Source organism: Malus sylvestris, chromosome 13 (genome assembly GCF_916048215.2).
Source record: "Malus sylvestris chromosome 13, drMalSylv7.2, whole genome shotgun sequence".
Taxonomy (NCBI): domain Eukaryota; kingdom Viridiplantae; phylum Streptophyta; class Magnoliopsida; order Rosales; family Rosaceae; genus Malus; species Malus sylvestris.
In genome coordinates, this window is record NC_062272.1 from 41594504 (window position 1) to 41613804 (window position 19301).

The following is a 19301-nucleotide window of genomic DNA, read 5'->3' on the forward strand; positions in this document are numbered from 1 at the left end:
TAAGCATATAACATTTATATGAGACGGCTCAAACAATAATCTTTGCCCTTTATAGTTAAACTAGATTAGTTTAACATGCGAAATGTCCGTAAAGTATCATCATATGATTGGTTTTTGGGCACATTTCCAACAATCTCCCACTTGCACTAGAGCCAATCAGCTTGGTCATTAGTGATGATACCCATTATGTAGTCATTTCATAAATGGCTGAATAGTAGGCCTAGACAATGGATATCTATATGTTATCTATAGAAGCAACCTTGAGAATAACGACGTCACCATTATACATGATTCTCAATCATGTGGTTCAGTCTCTCATTTGAGTTCGGACCTTGATGAGACCTTGATTCCCTGGCTTGAGCTATCGCCCCATTAGTGTCATACACTTTCTGGTTGGAACCGAATAGAGAGTTCATAAATGAACTTTCCCATCCAAACAACATTGTTGTAAACTTCTATATGGCAATATATTTTGCATTCATAATGGAACACACTAAAGTCATTACTTTAATGTTTCCATCCAAATATCTCTTTAGTCATAATAAAGGGATATCTGTTAATCTCTTCATTCATAATGAAGAAACATCCAATGATGGATTAGATTCACAATCTAATACATTTACGCTTCCATTACGTTACTCTAATTCTTCCTCGATCTTTGAGGAATTTATCCTTTAGTATTTCTTAAATACTTAAGGATTCACTTGACAGTTGCCATGGTTCTGATCCTGGGCTTGCACTGACATCGTCTTGTACCTGTTCTAGGTACAACTCATATCAATGTTTTTCATACAATATGAAATACATAAATCACCTTTCTGCGTATGCATAAAGGATTCTATTTACGCATTATTTCTTTGGGAGTCAAAGAGTACGTTCTCTTTGAGAAGAGCAACTTCTTAGTCTTACTAGAGTTGTCCATTTGATTGAAGTTTATCATCATATGAGAAACTTCCTAGCATCTCTTGTCTATTATTTAGGGCTTGATATAATCCAATTATATCCTAAAATCTATCATTATAGATTTCCATCCCATGTTTATAGACTATGTCTCCCATATACATTCTATCGTTATAGAATGCTTAAAGTCATAACTTTAACGAAGAAGTAATCTTTTCATTTCCAAAATTAATATATCATATATATATTCATATATATCACATATATATTTATATATATATATATACAAATTTAGGAATATAATTAACTCCCACTAATCTTTTGTAAACCTAGTAAACAAAAGATTCATTTACATCTTTATGAGAAATCAAACGATTTGATCCTTTTCTCATAAGATGCTCATAGCTCCCACTAGCTTGCTAAGATTCATGATGGATGGATCTCTACAACTTACATGTCTTGTGATTTATAGTTTTAGACATATATTATCAAGACTATCTTAATAATGGTTTCGGAAACCCATATAATGTCCAAACATTGAATCACAATTTAGTTGTAGCTAGCAATCTTCGAATTAATTGAAACCAAGACTATCTCAAAGATGGTTTCTTCAAAGTCAACCATTCTCTTTGATTGTAGTCACCTTAAGCTACCAATTAGCTATTTAAGGTTTCATTATTTCGGGTCAAATGATACTTTACCATTTTCTTGAGTATATATCATATATACACTCAATGCAGTCATAAGGATTTTCATTCTTATTTCTTTCGAATTAAGAGGTGCAACTCTATGACATAGTCATAAAGTTCAAACCATTCAATTTTGACGGTTTATAAATCCTTCTCGACTACCTTGGAGCTTTTGGTATAGGAACTAGGTTGTTTATATTTGTTCATTACTTTCTTGTCTCTCAAAGAACCTATTCTTTTGAGTTCTATCTCTCGTTCATTTGCTCTTAGGCAAATCACATTGTAGGATTACAATGAACTACCCAACAAAACAACATTTGTTAGTTGGTTTATAGAAGCGATATCCAAAAGTTAATTTAAGGATATTCCACAAGATTGTTATCAAACAAATATTGCTTATAAGCACACAACCCCAAATCTTAAATGCTTAAGATTTGTCTTTCTTTCCAACTACATCTTATGGAGTTATGAAAATTTTGGAAGATCTTCTAATTGACAATCATATTGTTTTAGAAGTATATATCCTATATATGGGTAATAGATAACATCTAACGAACTAAATCTTATTCGTGTTCGTTCTTCTCCTAATGGACAAATACATTATCTTATGATGCTATTTTCCTTGATATCTTTCAAGGAAACTCATCTAAAGTGTTACTTTTCCTTGGATCAAATCTAAGGAGGTAAATACTTTAGATGTCTTACTCATCAACTTACATTTCTTGAATTCTTTGAAACATTTTGCAAAGTATTCGGACTTGTGTTTATTCAAAATAAACTATAGTCCAACCGAGAGTGATCTTCGGTGAATGTCATACAACATGAGTAGTATTATGTTGTGGACAAGTGCCATTAACATCTAAGTGAATTAACCTCAACAACTTTGTGATTCTTTCTTCTTTCCAAAAGAATAAAGATTCGAACATTTCGCCTCTATACAATTTTAACAAGAAGGTATTGGATCCGGATCTATCGATCCAAAGCATCCATCTTTCACCAACTCGTAACTTATGTCTTAGAGGTATCACAACTTAGTTGGGATTAGTCACTACCTTGCAACCTTTTGGGTTTTAAGCATCATTATATTCTAAACAGTTAACACTACCATATCATCTCTACTATAGAGACAATCAATTAGATTACTATAATCCAATCAGTGATTAATAAAGAACAATGTTTTGTCAAACAAAACATTCATCCATCTCTACTATAGTGACAGAATTAAGTTCCTTAAAATTGGAATGTAAAGACAATCTTTGGTTTTTCCAATTTCTTTGGTAGTTCATATGAGGAAGTAAGTATTATCTGCTTTTGCAGAGATCTTTATTTTATTCACGTTCCGAATGTGAAGCACCTTTTCTTCTCCCATATATCTTCTACTTCTTATTAGTCACACTTTTACAACAATTGTAAAACATAGTTACTAATACGGAATCAAGCATTCAAGTAGAAGAACCAACTGTTTTGAACTATTCAAGAACAATTTACAACACCTTCGAAAGGTGTGTTCTTGACACTTGCAAGACATTTCTTGCAAATACCCCTTCCAATGTCCATCCTTTCATAAAGAAAGTTTGTTCCCTTGGAGTTAATTTTATCTTCTTCATTTGACTTTCACCTTTGACTACAATAGTCATGTTCCCTAAACTCCCACTATCTCTCTTGAAACTTATTTCAATTGTGCTATACACATCAAACAATTTGGAGATTGTGTGGATATTGGTTACTATATAGTTTACAATAAACTTAGTGAACCATTAGGATAGGGAAACAAAGGTGAAGTCCTTCCCTAGTTTCCGTCTCGTTAAGTGGTTTAACACTTCAACACTCAATGATTCAAAATCATCATAAGTCCATGTTGATGGACTATTTTTGTCAACCAACCATTATGTTCTAAATATAATTACAAACTTTCAAGAGTTGTTCAAGGCAACTCTCATTTCTTCATACAACAATTTGTAAGTGAAGAATCATGGCACATTAAGTGTCCATGCCTTTGTGCTTTCTTCTAAAGTTCCTTGTTCATGTAACAAAGAAACAAGCACTAATGTTTGCATTGATTAAGGGTTGTTCAAAGCAACTCCTATTTCTTCATACAACAATTTGTAATTGAAGAATTATGACATTAAAAGTGTTGTCCTCTTTATGATAGACATTTTCTAACATATTCTTCTACTGATACATTATCAATAGGAAGATTGTGAGGATGAGACTACTTAGGTACATTTACAAGCCATTAAAGACAATCTATAGTTTTGTAGTACCAAGTCCGGAAACTAAAGCTTTTGGCTTTTATTCGTCAAGTGTGGGATAGCGTTTGCAAATATATTGGTAAACAAATACATAATGAATATAAATTGATTGATTTTAAGCCATTTGATTCGGGTCTTTAAATCAAAAAGCACCACCCACTATTTTTGGCAAATTCCATATCCCTCATTGGAATTCGAGAGTTTTGGATGAAACTCTTAGTAGGGTATGGGAGACTCACTACTACCAAGCCCACCTCACAATGATATGATATTGGCTAGCATTAATAATAATGAGAGAGTACACTTACTCATTTGCATCTCTTTCAAGTACCCATCTTATTTGGCCTCTAGAGAATGTAACCTCACAATGATATGATATTGGCTCCATTGCACTTAGTTAAGTCATTCCCACCATGCTTAGTTCATGAAGGGGTTCAAGAATAGCCTCACAATGATATGATATTGGTCATCCTCGTTGCCTACACTCACCTCATCAAGTATGTATATAGACTCCTCCTGAGTATAAGCATGCACTTTGTACTTCCCCATGATAGGGTGAAGGCGGTGTACAAGTCATAAACGATTGGAGCTACCACGGTGGAAGGCCACGAAAGAGTGTTCAAAGCACTCTCACGCTTATCAACTTAATAATGGTTTGGTTGAGGGTTTTAGGTCTCATCACATATAAACATACATTTTAATCTCTATTAAAACAATTTTGGTCCTATTACAACTATTGGTCCATATGATTGTTTTTAGTTGTATATAATACTCCCACTATGCTTATAAAACGTTTTTAAAGCAAGAGTATATGATACTACTAACATAACTTTTGCATTCATTTGATGGACTATATAGTTGCCTTAGGGCCTTAGGATGACTATGAACCTTTGTTTAGATTCAACACGAGCCTTGTGTTGAATCTCGGTCTAGGGATGGAGATTGATTTTAGTTACGCGTTTAATCACATTAAGGCGTGTTGTCTTAGGGGCGTTGGACCCAACAACTTCATTTTCATGCATATCATATAAAGCAAGAAAGAAGTACTTCAAAGTAAAGGTGAGCTTATGCTCATTACAACATTTGCATAAAACAAATTACCTTAAAGTAAAGAAGGGCTTATGCCCTTTTACAACATTTGATCAAATCAAATTACAACCAAAATCTAATCTACACATTCCCATGGTTCAAACAAATTTGAAACGGCCTATCACATAGCTCAATTATCGTAGGCTTAGGTTCATAATCACCCTTTAATTAATTAACACTTTAACTAATTAAATTGAATGCAACATTTTCATTTGGTTTTTGTATCCATAAAATTGATTTAAATGGAGCTAAACAAAATGAAAATCCAATTCTCATTTAAAGAGACAAAACAATTTTGTTCTCTACCTAATTTGGGCCAATATGCAATAACCACAACTTTTGGGCCATAAAGCAATTAACCTCAACTTTTGGGCTATATTGCAAAAATTTTGGGGTCACTTTGTAAAGACACAAAGGTCCACTACTTCATGTAATTACACTAGAACCCAAAATTTAATTAATGCAAAAACTTCATTAAAGGAGCAAAACAATTTGTCCTTTAGCGTTTTTGGACCTAAACGTAAAAACGTAAACTTTTGGGCCAAAGTGCAAATACACAAAAGTATCAAAACTTTATGTAATTGCATAAAAGGCCCCAAAAGTACCCCCACTAGGGGGTGGCCGGTTTTGGAAGAAGAAATGGAGTGATGTGTGTGTTGATTTGTGAGTTTTGACATAAAGCATGCAAGTGATGCAAGTGGTGTGTGTGAAAGGGAATTAATCCTTTCACACCCACCATAATATCTCTTACATCTCTTACACCATTTAAATAAATATCTAAAACATTTAAACATTTGAAAATTCATAAAACATAAACTTCATGAAATAAATCAAAACACAAACCTTTTTGTTCTTGGCAAAAATGTCAAGAACAATGAAGAACACTCATGAAAAACCCAAAAAAATTCCATGAACAATTTTCACCCAAAACCGTTCCAAAACCATTCAAACTTTAGGGAAATAACATCTAACCAAACTAGGGTACATAGGAGTTCCAAAAGTCACTTGAAAACACTTTTAACAAGTCAAACAAGAACCCAAAATTTCACCCTATGTATTTGGCCGAAAATCCCCAAAATCATGGCACCAAATTTTAGCTCCAATATTCATGCTCATAAGAACTACATCTACAACATTTGAGATGGCAAATTTTCTAACAAAATTTACATTCAAAGAAACAAGAATAAAGCTTGTAACATATTACAACTTTTAAATCACAACTATGAACTACAAAACCCAAAAGGATTCACCAACTACTAGACCTAGGCTCTGATACCACTGGAAGGATTATTTTGTGAAAACATGTTCATTTAAGCAACATCAATAAGCATGCAATTAACAATTAAAGGCGGAATCATGCTTGCATGCACTTAAAAACAAAACATTAACCATGAAATTCAAAGCCTAGTAGATTGGTGAACCAAGACTCAACTCAAATCAAAGTGAGTTGAGAAATATACCTTTGTAGATTCCTCTTTGCATAAGCAAAGGCTAATCACCCAAAGAGAGGGCCTTCATTCCTTGCATATTAAATCTATGGATTTGGATGGAAGAATAGGATTCTCCAAGTTCCCAAAATAGAGAACCTCTAAGTATCTTCACCAAGGTTAGATTGGAGAAGAAATGAGTGACCTTGGAGTAGTGGGATTGCTAGATGCACCCTCCAAGGGGCCGGCCTTTTTAGAGAGAAATGGAGAGACATGTTCTCTCCAATTTTCTCCAAAACAAAACCCTTAATGAATTTTGGCTATAAAGTCATATTTATACCTTTATTCATTTGAGTGGCAAACTTGTAACTAAGTCCAAGTTCACTACCCTTAACTATATGGCCGGCCTTAGGGTGTTGTTTGGGCTTTTGGGCTTTTGTGAATTAAGTTGTCATACAACTTAAGTCAATGGGCTTGACGTTCGAAGCCCATTGGGCCTAAACGTCCAAAACTATCCCGAGGTCTTTAACGAACTTATTCGTTTGATTAATTAACATATTAATTAATCCTTGCCATAAATAATTAAACCATTTAATTATTCTTACTCATCTCCATTGTTTCTTCAATCTCCACCTTACACGGTGTACGATCCATTAGGTTCCTTTTAGCGAGGCAGTGGGCGATTCAAACTCTTTCAAATCGATTGTGAATTGAAACTTACTTTCAATTCTCCCTTTAGTGATTATACGCGTTTAGGGCTTCCACAAACCAAGAGTGACACCTAGCAGCATATCATGGTTACCCAAGCTAATCAGAAGAGGTGGAGAACCTATTCAGTTTAGGATTACAAATGCAATACGGTCTTTCTCTAATACAATACTCTTGACCACATTGTTTGGTTTGATAGTTTATTTATTCATGTCTACTATCCAATGTGATTCGTGTGCTTATATGATTACCTTGAATGTGATTTGGAACGCATTCCTAAATCTCATTCATACTCTGGCCAGAGATTCTAAATCATATCATAGAGTATTCTCCCTCAAACAGTTTGAAGGTTAGAGATCCCTTGTTGCGCATTCACTTGCCTCCATGGCTAAGTGGCTTAACCCCAACGATGCCGTGGACACTCCAATGGAATGACGTTTGACATAATCAAAGATCAAGGACTTAACCACAAGACAATGACGATGCCTCAGGTCAAAGGACTACTTTGCATTATCCCAACCATGAGTTCTCATGTGACATGAATATGAGAACTCTTCGTTGATCGTGTTCAGTGAACTCAATCTCTATTGAGCACCTACGTACTTGTCTTGATGTCACACACACCAATGACTCGAGACTAGTCACTCTCCCTGAGAGAAGATACAGCACGTACTGATCTTAACTGACTGTCAATGCCCAATTGGCAATCCTATGATCAGGAACGTTTAGGATGTGTCTACGAAAGAATGGTCTCATGAATCTAACTTCTTTACATCGCATTCTCCCAATCATATATTCCTTGGACTTTATCTTTTAAGCATATATCATTTATATGAGACGGCTCAAACAATAATCTTTGCCCTTTATAGTTAAACTAGATTAGTTTAACATGCGAAATGTCCGTAAAGTATCATCATATGATTGGTTTTAGGGCACATTTCCAACACAAGGTGCGTCGTATACATGTGCTTGTCATGTGTAGAAGATGCATTTTGAAGTCCCTTACTGCAGATGTTGATCCAAGGGCCGTTGAGGCTTGATCTTGAACTGGGTTGGTAATTTCTTCAAGGGCCGTTGGGGCTTGATCTTGAACTTTGTTTGAAATTTCTTCAAAGGCCGTTGAGGCTTGATCTTGAAGGTTGAAATTTGACCACAAGGAGCTTCATGTGGTAGATGATCTTTTGCTTTGGTAGTGGGTAAATCGGCACGTATTTTGTTGCGCTTGTTGACTTTCCACAGCTTTGATCTTGAACTGGTTCAGAGGATTTTCTCGTTTCCTCCAATTGTTGAATTTCCACAGGCTTATTCTTGAACTGGTTGGAGGATTTTCTAGTTTCCTCCAATTGGTGACTTTTCACAAGCTATTCATGAACTGGGCTGGAGCGTTTTCTGGTTTCCTCCAAAGGACTTTCCACAGACTTAATCTTGAACTGGATTTGATTCAAGGGTGGTGGCCACTTGATCTTGAATCAGACTTGTGATTTCTTTAAGGGCCGTCGAGGCTTGATCTCGAACTTAAACATGACCATGAGCAGTTTCAGGACATGCATGCTTTGAAAGATCAAGGAAGGTCGCAGCATTTTCATATGAACCCTGAGCAGTTTGGTCAACGATATGATCTTCAAGATTGATGGGCTCTTCTTCCAGTTGGTGACTTGATCTTTAAGGATTATCGAGACTTTGCTCTTTGGCGATAGTGTCAGCGAAAGATTGTTGAAGCTTCTCGAGCTCTTTGATTATAGCAACGATGGCTGGCTTGGATTTGACTTAGACCCTTCCGTCTGGATTATGTAGTTCTGCTGAGAAGGGTGTTCTGCCATAATGATTTGTTCCGGCTCATCGTGCTGCGTTTTTCTTTGCTTGTTTCTTTCGCCTAGCCGAAGTGGTGCGCAACCTTTTGCCTTTAAATGGTCCTTCAGTGCATCACTTTTCAGCCACTCATTCATGCTTGGCAGCTTCAGTGTAAAGAGCCAACACCATATCAACTGTTTTGAAATATTTGCTGAGGAAATTCGAGATCCGTCAACAGTTGAAGATGAGTACTCGAGAGCAACGCTAGGTAAGCAACCAGGAAAAGGTTCCGGGCAATCAGTTCCTGATCGGACGTTTAATTTCAGGTTTCGACTGATTGCTTCCTTTCTCCTTGTTCTGCAGGCAAGAACAAGGGCAAAGGAAAGGATAGGGAAAAAGCATGATATGAGATACCTTTGCTTTGAACCCCGATGATATGAGATACTTTTACTTTTGAAGAAGTAGTGGATGATCAGCACATGTATTTGTTGAGCTTGTCTTCACATGCTTCGATGCATCATTTTCACTCGCCTCTTCTGTTCTCCCGGCAGATGTGGTATCTTCTCTAGAAGCATAAGATGTTGAGATAATGGGTACTTCGAGAGCAGTGCTAGGTGAGCAATCAGGAAAGGTTCCAAGCAGTCAGTTCCTTACCAGGAGCTTGAGTGGAGGTTCCGACATATTGCTTTCTTTATCCTTGTCTTTGTAGGTAAGAACAAGGACAAAGGAAAGGACAAGGAGAAAGCATGCTATGAGATACTCTTGCTCCCAACCCCAGTGATATGAGATACCTTTGCTCCGGTGTGACTTGGTTGAAGAGGCGTTTCCAGGGAGGAAGAAAACTAAGTGTGTCAAGAGGTTTTAGTTGGAGATGTATTCTTGGTAAGGAAGAAGAGTTAGGCGTTGTTATTTTCAGGGAGGAAGAAAACTGAGTTTTGGTTGCGGATACATTCGGCAAGGAAGAAGAGAAGTTGGATATGTGTCTTGCTATAGAGGATGGAGGTCGAATTATATGGTGAGCTCTCAACAGTAAGTGGCAGGATGGATGTGGCCTTGTCTCCCATGCTTTGTCGGCCAAAAGTCGGGTAGGTGGGTATGATGGACTCCACACGTTTTCAACTTTGTCAGTGATCTCTGGCAAAGTTGCACGTGATAGCCGAAAGCTGAAACTACGTCTGAAAAGTGTTGACGAATTTTACGCAGGAAAATCCGGGTTTTGAAATTCGAAGAGCGGTGTCTCTTCGATTTTTTTTTTGAACAAGTGGTTGTGTTGCCTCTTCTTTTTAAAGAAGTGTCAATCGTTTTCAACCTGCACACTTTGAAGATTGCCCGCCTTTGAAAATTGTCTTTGCTGTATTTCTGAGATTTTTACTCACTCCAACCCTTTTCTTTTACCATCTTTTTGGAAATGGCTAACCCATCTAACATTTGTTTAGATTTGAGTCTCAGCAGTGATGCAGGTGCACCGCGTCAGGGTAATATATGGCGCCCGTCCTTCTCATCTTCTAATGGCCCTCTTACAGTTGAAGACTCTGTAATGAGGGATGCAGCAACGGCTACGGTTGTAGCTAGGAACCTTATCACTCCTAAAGATAATAGGATACTTTCACGACGGTCCGATGAATTAGCTGTTCGAGAGTCCCAGGATCTCAGTGTCCAGTGTGCGAACTCTGTTTCCAACATGGGCCAACGCTTACTTGTTCGAACTCGCCAGGTTGAATCATTGACAGCCGAGGTGGTAGCTCTTAATCAAGTGATCAGACAGCTGAAGCACGAGAATAAAGAGTTGCACGTGCTTGCAAATAATTATTTGACGAGCATGAAAAGGAAACTTGATCAGTTGCTGGACTCCGAAGGTCGGATTCAAAGTGACAATCGTAGATTTGTGGATGTATTCCAGAGGCACCTTTTGCCTTCGTCATCTGGAGTTCGACCAAGTATTGCGGCCCCGAATAATCCATCACCAGTGCCTCCCTCTTCCAAGGTTCTGCCGAGTACTAAGGCTTCAAGTACTGAGGCTTCACATAAGTGACATTTGTGAAGGCTCCTTTTTTTTTTTTTTTTTTTGCGCACTTGTAATTCATAGAGATATCAATGGACATGCTTTATTTTATTCAGTATGTTGTGCTAAAACGTATATCTGACTAAGATGTGTTACTCCTTTTTTTATTTTTTTATTTTTATTTAGATAGTGCCTGATGCACACTATTCTTTTACCCCCTATTATGTCTCCACCACCCTTTCACTTTATTTATTTATTTTTTTTTTATAAGACGGAAAACCTTCTTCCTTTCAATCATTATGTCTCCACCATTTTTTCACTTTGTTTTTTTTTTTTAGATGGTGCCTGATGCATCCAGTTCTCCATTCTTGACTTGCTAATAGTAGCATGCATCATGACCTGTCTTTCTTGCTTATTATCATTTCCTTTGGATGGTGCTTGTCAATCACTTCTTTTCTTTGCTTTCGGTGATGCTGGCATCCATTTCTCCATTCTTGACTTGCTTGCTTATTATCATTTCCTTTGGATGGTTACTTTCGGTGATGCTGGCACAATCATTACTTCTCATTCTGGTTTTCTTTTCCAAGCACGGGTGGTCATTTGCACAGTAACGGACTTGCGTTTTGAATAGCCACAGCATTTCATTTGCTTCTCCGGGGACCTTTATATATATATATAGGATTGCTCCTTTGCTTGTACACTCATTATACAGCTTCAACCACTGCGTTGCTTGCTGCCTTGTATCGCCACTACACCATTGTCTAACAATCCTGCGCTGCTGCTTTTACTTGGTGAATCACATGAGTATATATATATATACGGAAAGCTGCTGTTGTAGTTTGCTTTATCACCGTGCATACATACATATATGTAATATAATGTGCTTTGCCCTCTGCAATTCCTTCATGCTGCTTTTACTTGGTGAGTCACATGTGTGTGTATATATATATATATATATACACATATATATATGTCTTTTGAGCTGTGCATACAATTTTCATCTTTTGAGCCATGCATATATGTATATATATATATTTGTCCCATCACCATCACCATTTGCGTCTTTTCAAGCCATATATATATATATATATATATATATATATATGGAAGTTGATCGTCCCGTGATCATCTTCATTCCGTGCACTTGTCCCATCATCAAACCGTGCACACATATGTCTATATATATATATATAACATAATTAATGTGTGTCCCCACTGATGGATTTCTTTGTTTGTAATGTCAGGAATCTTTAATCTTGAGAAGGCAGAGCTTGACGCCAGGATCTTCGCGAAGCTTTTAGAGCCATGGTAGCAGGCCGTGGGTGTGCTTGTGTAAGAGACTGCAACGAGGTTTCGCTGTGTAGTGCCTTTTGACCACAGTTTTCCCTCGATGGCGCGCTGCCGTGTGGTGCTGTGCAAGAGACTGCAACGAGGTTTCGCTATGTAGTGCCTTTTAACCACAGTTTTCTCTTGGCGGTAACGTCGATATGCGGTGCAAGAAACTGCTTGCGTAATCACTGCGGCTTTACGTAGTGCGATTGCGTAGCATTTTGGTTTCCTTTGCCATTGTAGCGTGCCTTGAAGGACCATCATGTAGCTGCCATCTTTGTCGTGCTGCTCAAGTTTTGTGGCTGATTTGCGGTCATGGTATTTTTCAAATGTTTTAGGAACAACACCATCACCATTCTTGCGAAGGAAGGCGATTCACAAGATAAGGGAACAATGTTGAAGCTTTACCCGCCACCAACTGGTCCTGAGGTGCTTGCTTTTCTTGTGAAAGATAATTCCATGCATATTAAGTCGTGGTCTTCTGAAGTATCTTGGGAGGTGGTAGACACTGTTCAACCAAATACGAAGAAAAAGGCGTGCACATTGAGGGTTCTTATTTTGAACCATTTGCACCATGCTCGTGACCATCATCCAGCCTCGTTTAAGCTTCTTGGTGATCACATTCGCAGCGGAGCCATGGCTTGGAATGGTACCCTGTAGACTACTGGAGAAGCCGTCTTTGATGAGTTTGTTGGAAATGTGCCCTAAAGCCAATCATATGATGATACTTTACGGACATTTTACATGTTAAACTAATCTAGTTTAATATAAAGGGCAAATATTATTGTTTGAGCCGTCTCATATAAATGTTATATGCTTAAACGATAAAGTCCAAGGAATATGTGATTGGAAGAATGTAATCTAATGAAGTTAGATTCATGAGACCATTCTTTCGTAGACACATCCTAAATGTTCCTGATCATAGGATTGCCAATTGGGCATTGACAGTCCGTCAAGATCGGTACGTGCTATGTCTTCTCTCAGGGAGAGTGACTAGTCTCGAGTCATTGGTGTGTGTGACATCAAGACAAGTACGTAGGTGCTCAGTAGAGAATGAGTTCACTGAACGTGATCAACGAAGAGTTCTCATACTCATGTCACATGAGAACTCATGTTTGGGATAATGCAAATTAGTCCTTTGACCTGAGGCATCACAGTTGTCTTGTGGTTAAGTCCTTGATCTTTGATTATGTCAAAGTCACCCCATCGGGGTGTCCACGGCATCGTTGGGGTTAAGCCACTTAGTCATGGAGGCAAGTGAATGCGCAACAAGGGATCTCTAACCTTCAAACCGTTTGAGGGAGAATACTCTATGATATGATTTAGAATCTCTGGCCAGAGTATGAATGAGATTTAGAAAAGTCGTTCTAAATCACATTCAATGAAATCATATAAGCACACGAATCACATTGGATAGTAGACATGAATAAATAAACTATCAAACCAAACAATGTGGTCAGGAGTATTAGATTAGAGAAAGACCGTATTGCATTTGTAATCCCAAACTGAATAGGTTTTCTCTACCTCTTCTGATTAGCTTGGGTAACCATGATATGCTGCAAGGTGTCACTCATGGTTTGTGGAAGCCCTAAACGTGTGTAATCACTAAAGGGAGAATTGAAAGTAAGTTTCAATTCACAATCGATTTGAAATGGTTTTAATCGCCCACTGCCTCGCTAAAAGGAACCTAATGGATCGCACACCATAAGAGGTGGAGATTGGAGATTAAACGGAGATGAGTAAGAATGATTAAATGGTTTAATCATTTATTTATGGCAAGGATTAATTAATATGTTAATTAATCAAACGAATAAGTTCGTTAAAGACCTCGGGATATGTTTTGGACCTTAAGGCCCAATGGGCTTCGAACGTCAAGCTCATTGACTTAAGTTGTATGACAACTTAATGAATAATGATTCACTAAGACCCAAAAGCCCAAACAACACCCCATGGCCGGCCATTTAGAGGAAGGGTAGTGAACTTGCTTTAATTACAAGTTTGCCACTCAAATGAATAAAGGTATAAATATGACTTTATAGCCTTTTATTCATTAGGGTTTCTTTTAGAGAAAATTGGTGAGAACTTGTCTCTCCATTTTCTCTCTAGGAGGCCGGCCCCTTTGGGGGTGCATCTTGCAATCCCACTACTCCAAGGTCACTCATTTCTTCTCCAATCTCTCCTTGGTGAAGAGACTTAGAGGTTCCCTACTTTGGGAACTTGGAGAAACCTATTCTTCCATCCAAAAATATAGATTTAAGATGCAAGGAATGAAGGCCCTCTCTTTGGGTGATTAGCCTTTGCTTATGCAAAGAGGAATCTACAAAGGTATAAATCTCAACTCACTTTGTTTTGAGTTGATTAATGGTTCACCAATCTACTAGGCTTTGAATTTCTTGGTTAATGTTTTGTTTTTAAGTGCATGCTAGCATGATTCCGCCTTTAATTGTTAATTGCATGCTATATGATGTTGCTTAAATGAACATGTTTTCACAAAATTTTCCTTCAGAGTTTTATTGGGAGTGGCTTGAAGATGTCCTAAGCCAATCTAAAGATGTGCTTACTAAAGCGGGCCTTTACCACACTGTGTACGCATCTTTGTTTAGTTATGATCGTCACCCTTCCATCATTCGTGCGTTCTTTGAGCATTGGTGTTCAGCGACCAACACACTTCACACAGTGCAAGGGGAGATGTCAATTTCACTTTGGGATCTTCACAGGATAGAAGGCTTGCCGATCCAAGGTAAGTTTTATGACGAGGTCGTTCCCAGCGTGGAGGAACTTTCTCTTTGCAATAGCCGAAGATTGCCTGCGAGTTACCGCTATTTGTTTTGGGCGTATCACAAGCTTTTCCAGGACGCTCAAGGTAAATCAGGCGTGAGGATTTCCTCATGGATCCGATTTTGGTACTGGGAGGCCATGAGGTATAAGAAGTCTTTGAACAAAAATGGCCGTAACAAGACCACTAGGCCAAAGGGAGACTCAGACCCGTCTGGTGTTATTGGCTCAACCAGGCACCGCTCTTCTGACGAGTTGAGAGCGTTTGAGAATCTTGGCATAGCATTAGAGCATGTGGAGGAGTCTTACTTAGCTGCTTTCTTAGCTTGCTGGCTTTGTAAGTTTGTTTTCCCGACAGGCGACGTCAACTTAATTCGTCCTAGAGTTTTCAAAATTGCTAGCAAGATGGCTGTAGGTGAGTCTTTTAGCCTTGCTATTCCGATTTTAGCCAACATTTACAATGGCTTGAGCATTGTTTCGAACTCGGCAAGCACTGAAGATTGTGCTGCGGTGCTTCCCTACCACTATGTGTATGGTTGGTTGGGTGAATATTTTGGCACTCACTTTTCTTTGACGACTCTAGACAAGTCAAGGCCTTCTTCATCAACTGCAGCCAAGATGGGGCCTTTGATGGCGAAGTATTCTGGCGTGCTCTCCGCGAAGAGCCTTGATGATTTGCAGGCACGAGTGCTATTTGAAAGTTGTGAAGATTTGAGGATGGACCCCTTAGCGAGAGTTAGCTCGGTGCGGCGAGGCATCGTAGACAACTCGCATCTCCGCTCGTCAGACTTGTCTTATCGTATAAGTCTTCATTCGGGGTTTGTTTCTTTGCGGCAAGAAGATCGATGCATTGTTCAGCCATATAGTCCCCACCGTTTCAGCAGGCAATTTGGTTTTGTCCAAAACTTGCCAGGCAAGCTGAAGGAAAAGAACCAATCAGCATCCTTGCAAGCCGTGTATATGCATTGGGAGTCTTGTACCCGTGCATGTACAAATGTTGTTATCACGCTGCCAGCCAAGGACGAGTTCAAGAGTAATCCAGTGACCCGCGTTTATGCTCGTTGGTGGTCAAAGGTATATTATAAGAACTTGGGGATGGCAAGTGGTACCAATTCTTCTCACTCAGGCAATGATATGTCGAGAGAGGGCTGTCATGTGGTTCCTATGCAAGTGGTAGCTCTTGATTGCACCAGTGTGGCTCCCTTACAAGACAGACCTGTAGCTTTAGCTTCTCAACGCCCATGCTTGTCTCCTCGACATCCAGATGTTTCTGAAGAGGCGGGAGATGAAGTTCACTCGCACGAAGATGGATTTATTTTGCAACAGCGTCAACAAGTTTCAACAAGCGACCACTTGACGATGCTCAGGTTGACAGCGATGTCAATTTTCGTCATAGAAAGAAGTGTTTAGACCTCCTCTACTCGATGATCGTGTGCCACTTGAGAAAGATGTACGTACTTCATTTTCTCTCGTGATTTCTTATGCTTTCATCATTTTGGCTTTCGTTTCTAACATCTTTCTTTGTCTTCTTTAGGTTGGGCCTTCTTGTTCTTTTGATTTGGCAACTGCAGATGTTTTTTCCTATACGGAGATGCTATTTGCGGGCGAACTACCTACAGACAGGGAGATCGGGGATCCGCCTGGTGCAGAGCTTGTTCCAAATCCGCCGAACTTCCAAAGTTTGCCATGTGTAGGTGAAGGTATGCAAGAACCCGTCATGCGTCCAACACCTTTGCCAGCTAGCTCTGAGATCTCTTTGAGAGGGCCGAACCTTAGCGGTACTGAGCAAGTTATCCATCGCATCAGTCTTGGTGCGGCAATGGATATCAAGAGCCATATAGAGAAGAGGATTTCTAAGTGCCTGTTTGAAGGGAAAACTATGAGATTCATGTGGGATTTCTAATGACTAGCATGCATATACAATTCAAAATTTATATACGAAAGCAATGGAAGCATGTTAACAAATAATATCAAAGCTATAGTCATGCAAATCCCCTTCAAGGTTCATAGGTTTATATATGATGCATCAAAACATTTAAGTAAAGAACAAAGTGTAGGAATAGATCTATACCTCTTGATCTAGATTTTAGACCAAGGATGGACCACCTCCAAGCCCTTTGTTCCTTGAACTCCTTAAGCCTAGCCTCCCTCCTTGCCTCCTCCACTTTGTTAGTATGAGTGCTCCTTTGGTTCTCCTTTAGTCTCCAAAGTAGAAGACCTCTAAAGATCCACACCCACTAGTGTAGTGAGATGGATGGAGGAATGACCAAAAGGGTGAAAAGATGATTAGTTAAAATCACCCTTAAGGTGGCCGGCCTTTGGTGTTGAAGAGAGAGTAATTTTCTTTTTCTCTTTAGTTGTTTTGAACACACAAAAACCCTCAAGAAAATTATCTCTATAAAGTTCCTTATATAGACAAAAAGAAACCTAGTCAACAACTTGACTTTCACTCTCTCCCTTTCCCTTTAAGTGGCCGGCCTTTAGTGTTTGGTTTGGGCTTTGGGCTTTTATTGTTTCAAGTCATCCTATGCTTGAATAAAAGCCCAATGGGTCTAGGCCCAATGGGCCCGATTAAACCCGAACGTTTCTTTAAGCCCAAAACGATCTTATATCGCTTTTATGATTTCATTAGACTTTCTAATTAATCACAACACTTAATTAATCCAATTAATTATTTCCATCATCCATTAGTGGTATCACTACAAGAGTGTATCGGTGTACAATCATTTTAGGTTCTAATTAGCAAGGCAGTGAGGTGATTGGCACCAATCCAATTGATTATATTTAATCCAATCACTTAGTGAATTAAAACTTCCTTTTAATTCACCTTCTTCTTTGACTACTACATTTAATCATCTAGAAGAACTCACAAGCCATGAGTGACATCTAACCATATATCATGGCTACCCAAGCTAATGTAGAATTTGTTCGGAGAACCTATTCAGTTGGAATTACAATGTAATTCGATCCTTCTCTAAAACAATACTCTCAATCACATCATTAGGGTATGGATATATTATGTCAAACCCCTAATGTGATTATTCCTTCTTATATGATTCAATTGAGTCGTATAGGAACGCTTTCCTTTATTACGCTCGATACTTCGGCCGAAGATTCCAGAATCATATCTTAGAGTATTCTTCCTCTCTTAACGAGGATTAGAGATTCCTTGTTGTGCATTCACTTGCCTTCATGACTAAGTGGCTTAACCCCAACTATGCCATGGACACCCGTGAATGGGGTGACTTTAACATAATCAAAGATCAAGTACTTAACCACAAGACAACGACGATGCCTCAGGTCAAAGGACTACTTACATTATTCCAACCATAAGAGTTACTTGCTTGGCATGTGAGTAGACCTCCATGCAAGTACTCTCATTCGATTGTGTTCAGTGAACTCATTCCCTTAATGAGCACCTACATACTTGTCTTAGTGTCACTACACGAATGGGATGAGACTTTCCATCCTTCCAATTGAAGCGGACATAGTATGTACCGGTCTATGCATTGTCAGTTTCCCTCCGACAATCCTATGACCATGAACCTTTTGGACATGATGATTATGTGAAGAAGGTCTCTGTAGTCTAACATCATTAGATTACTTCTTCAATCGATCCATTGTCCATGGATTCACTATTTAGGACATATATCGTTCATTGAGATAGTCCTAATTAGTATCTTTGCCATTTGATGTATAAGAGTCATCTATACATCCATTCATTTGTCCTTAAAGGTTTCTTCCAAAGATTGACTTTCAGGGCATATTTCCAACAATCTCCCACTTGCACTAAAGTCGATCACTAGTGTATCTTATACATGCTAGTTGAGAGAGCTTATGCTCGTAGGTTAACTTGGTTATGTATTAATCCCCTTTTTTTTAAAAGGGATTTACTTATCAAATGTTTCTAAAACATTTGATGATGTCTCTTTATTGTGTTCGAATACTTTGATGAGACCTTGATTCCATGGCTTGAGCTATCGCCCCATTACGTCGTAGTATCCTACTAACGACCTTATGGTTTGGATTCAATCATTGGTTCTATAAGAACCCCTTCATTCAAAACACCTTTTGAAGCAGTTTCTAAAACAATATATCGTCATATATTTCGTTTGTATACTTTATACAAACTTTGCTCCAACCTTGAGACCATTGTAGTACAATACTAACAATTCATTCATATGATTAGTACTTCATCCAATATGAAGTTCCATTTGTTAAAATGGTTTATTTTCACTTTGGTTTGGTTCTGATGTTTCTTTCTTAAAGGCAATAATACTTTATCAGTTGCTTTGGTTCTGATCCTGGGATATAGTAATATCTTAAAATGACAACCCCT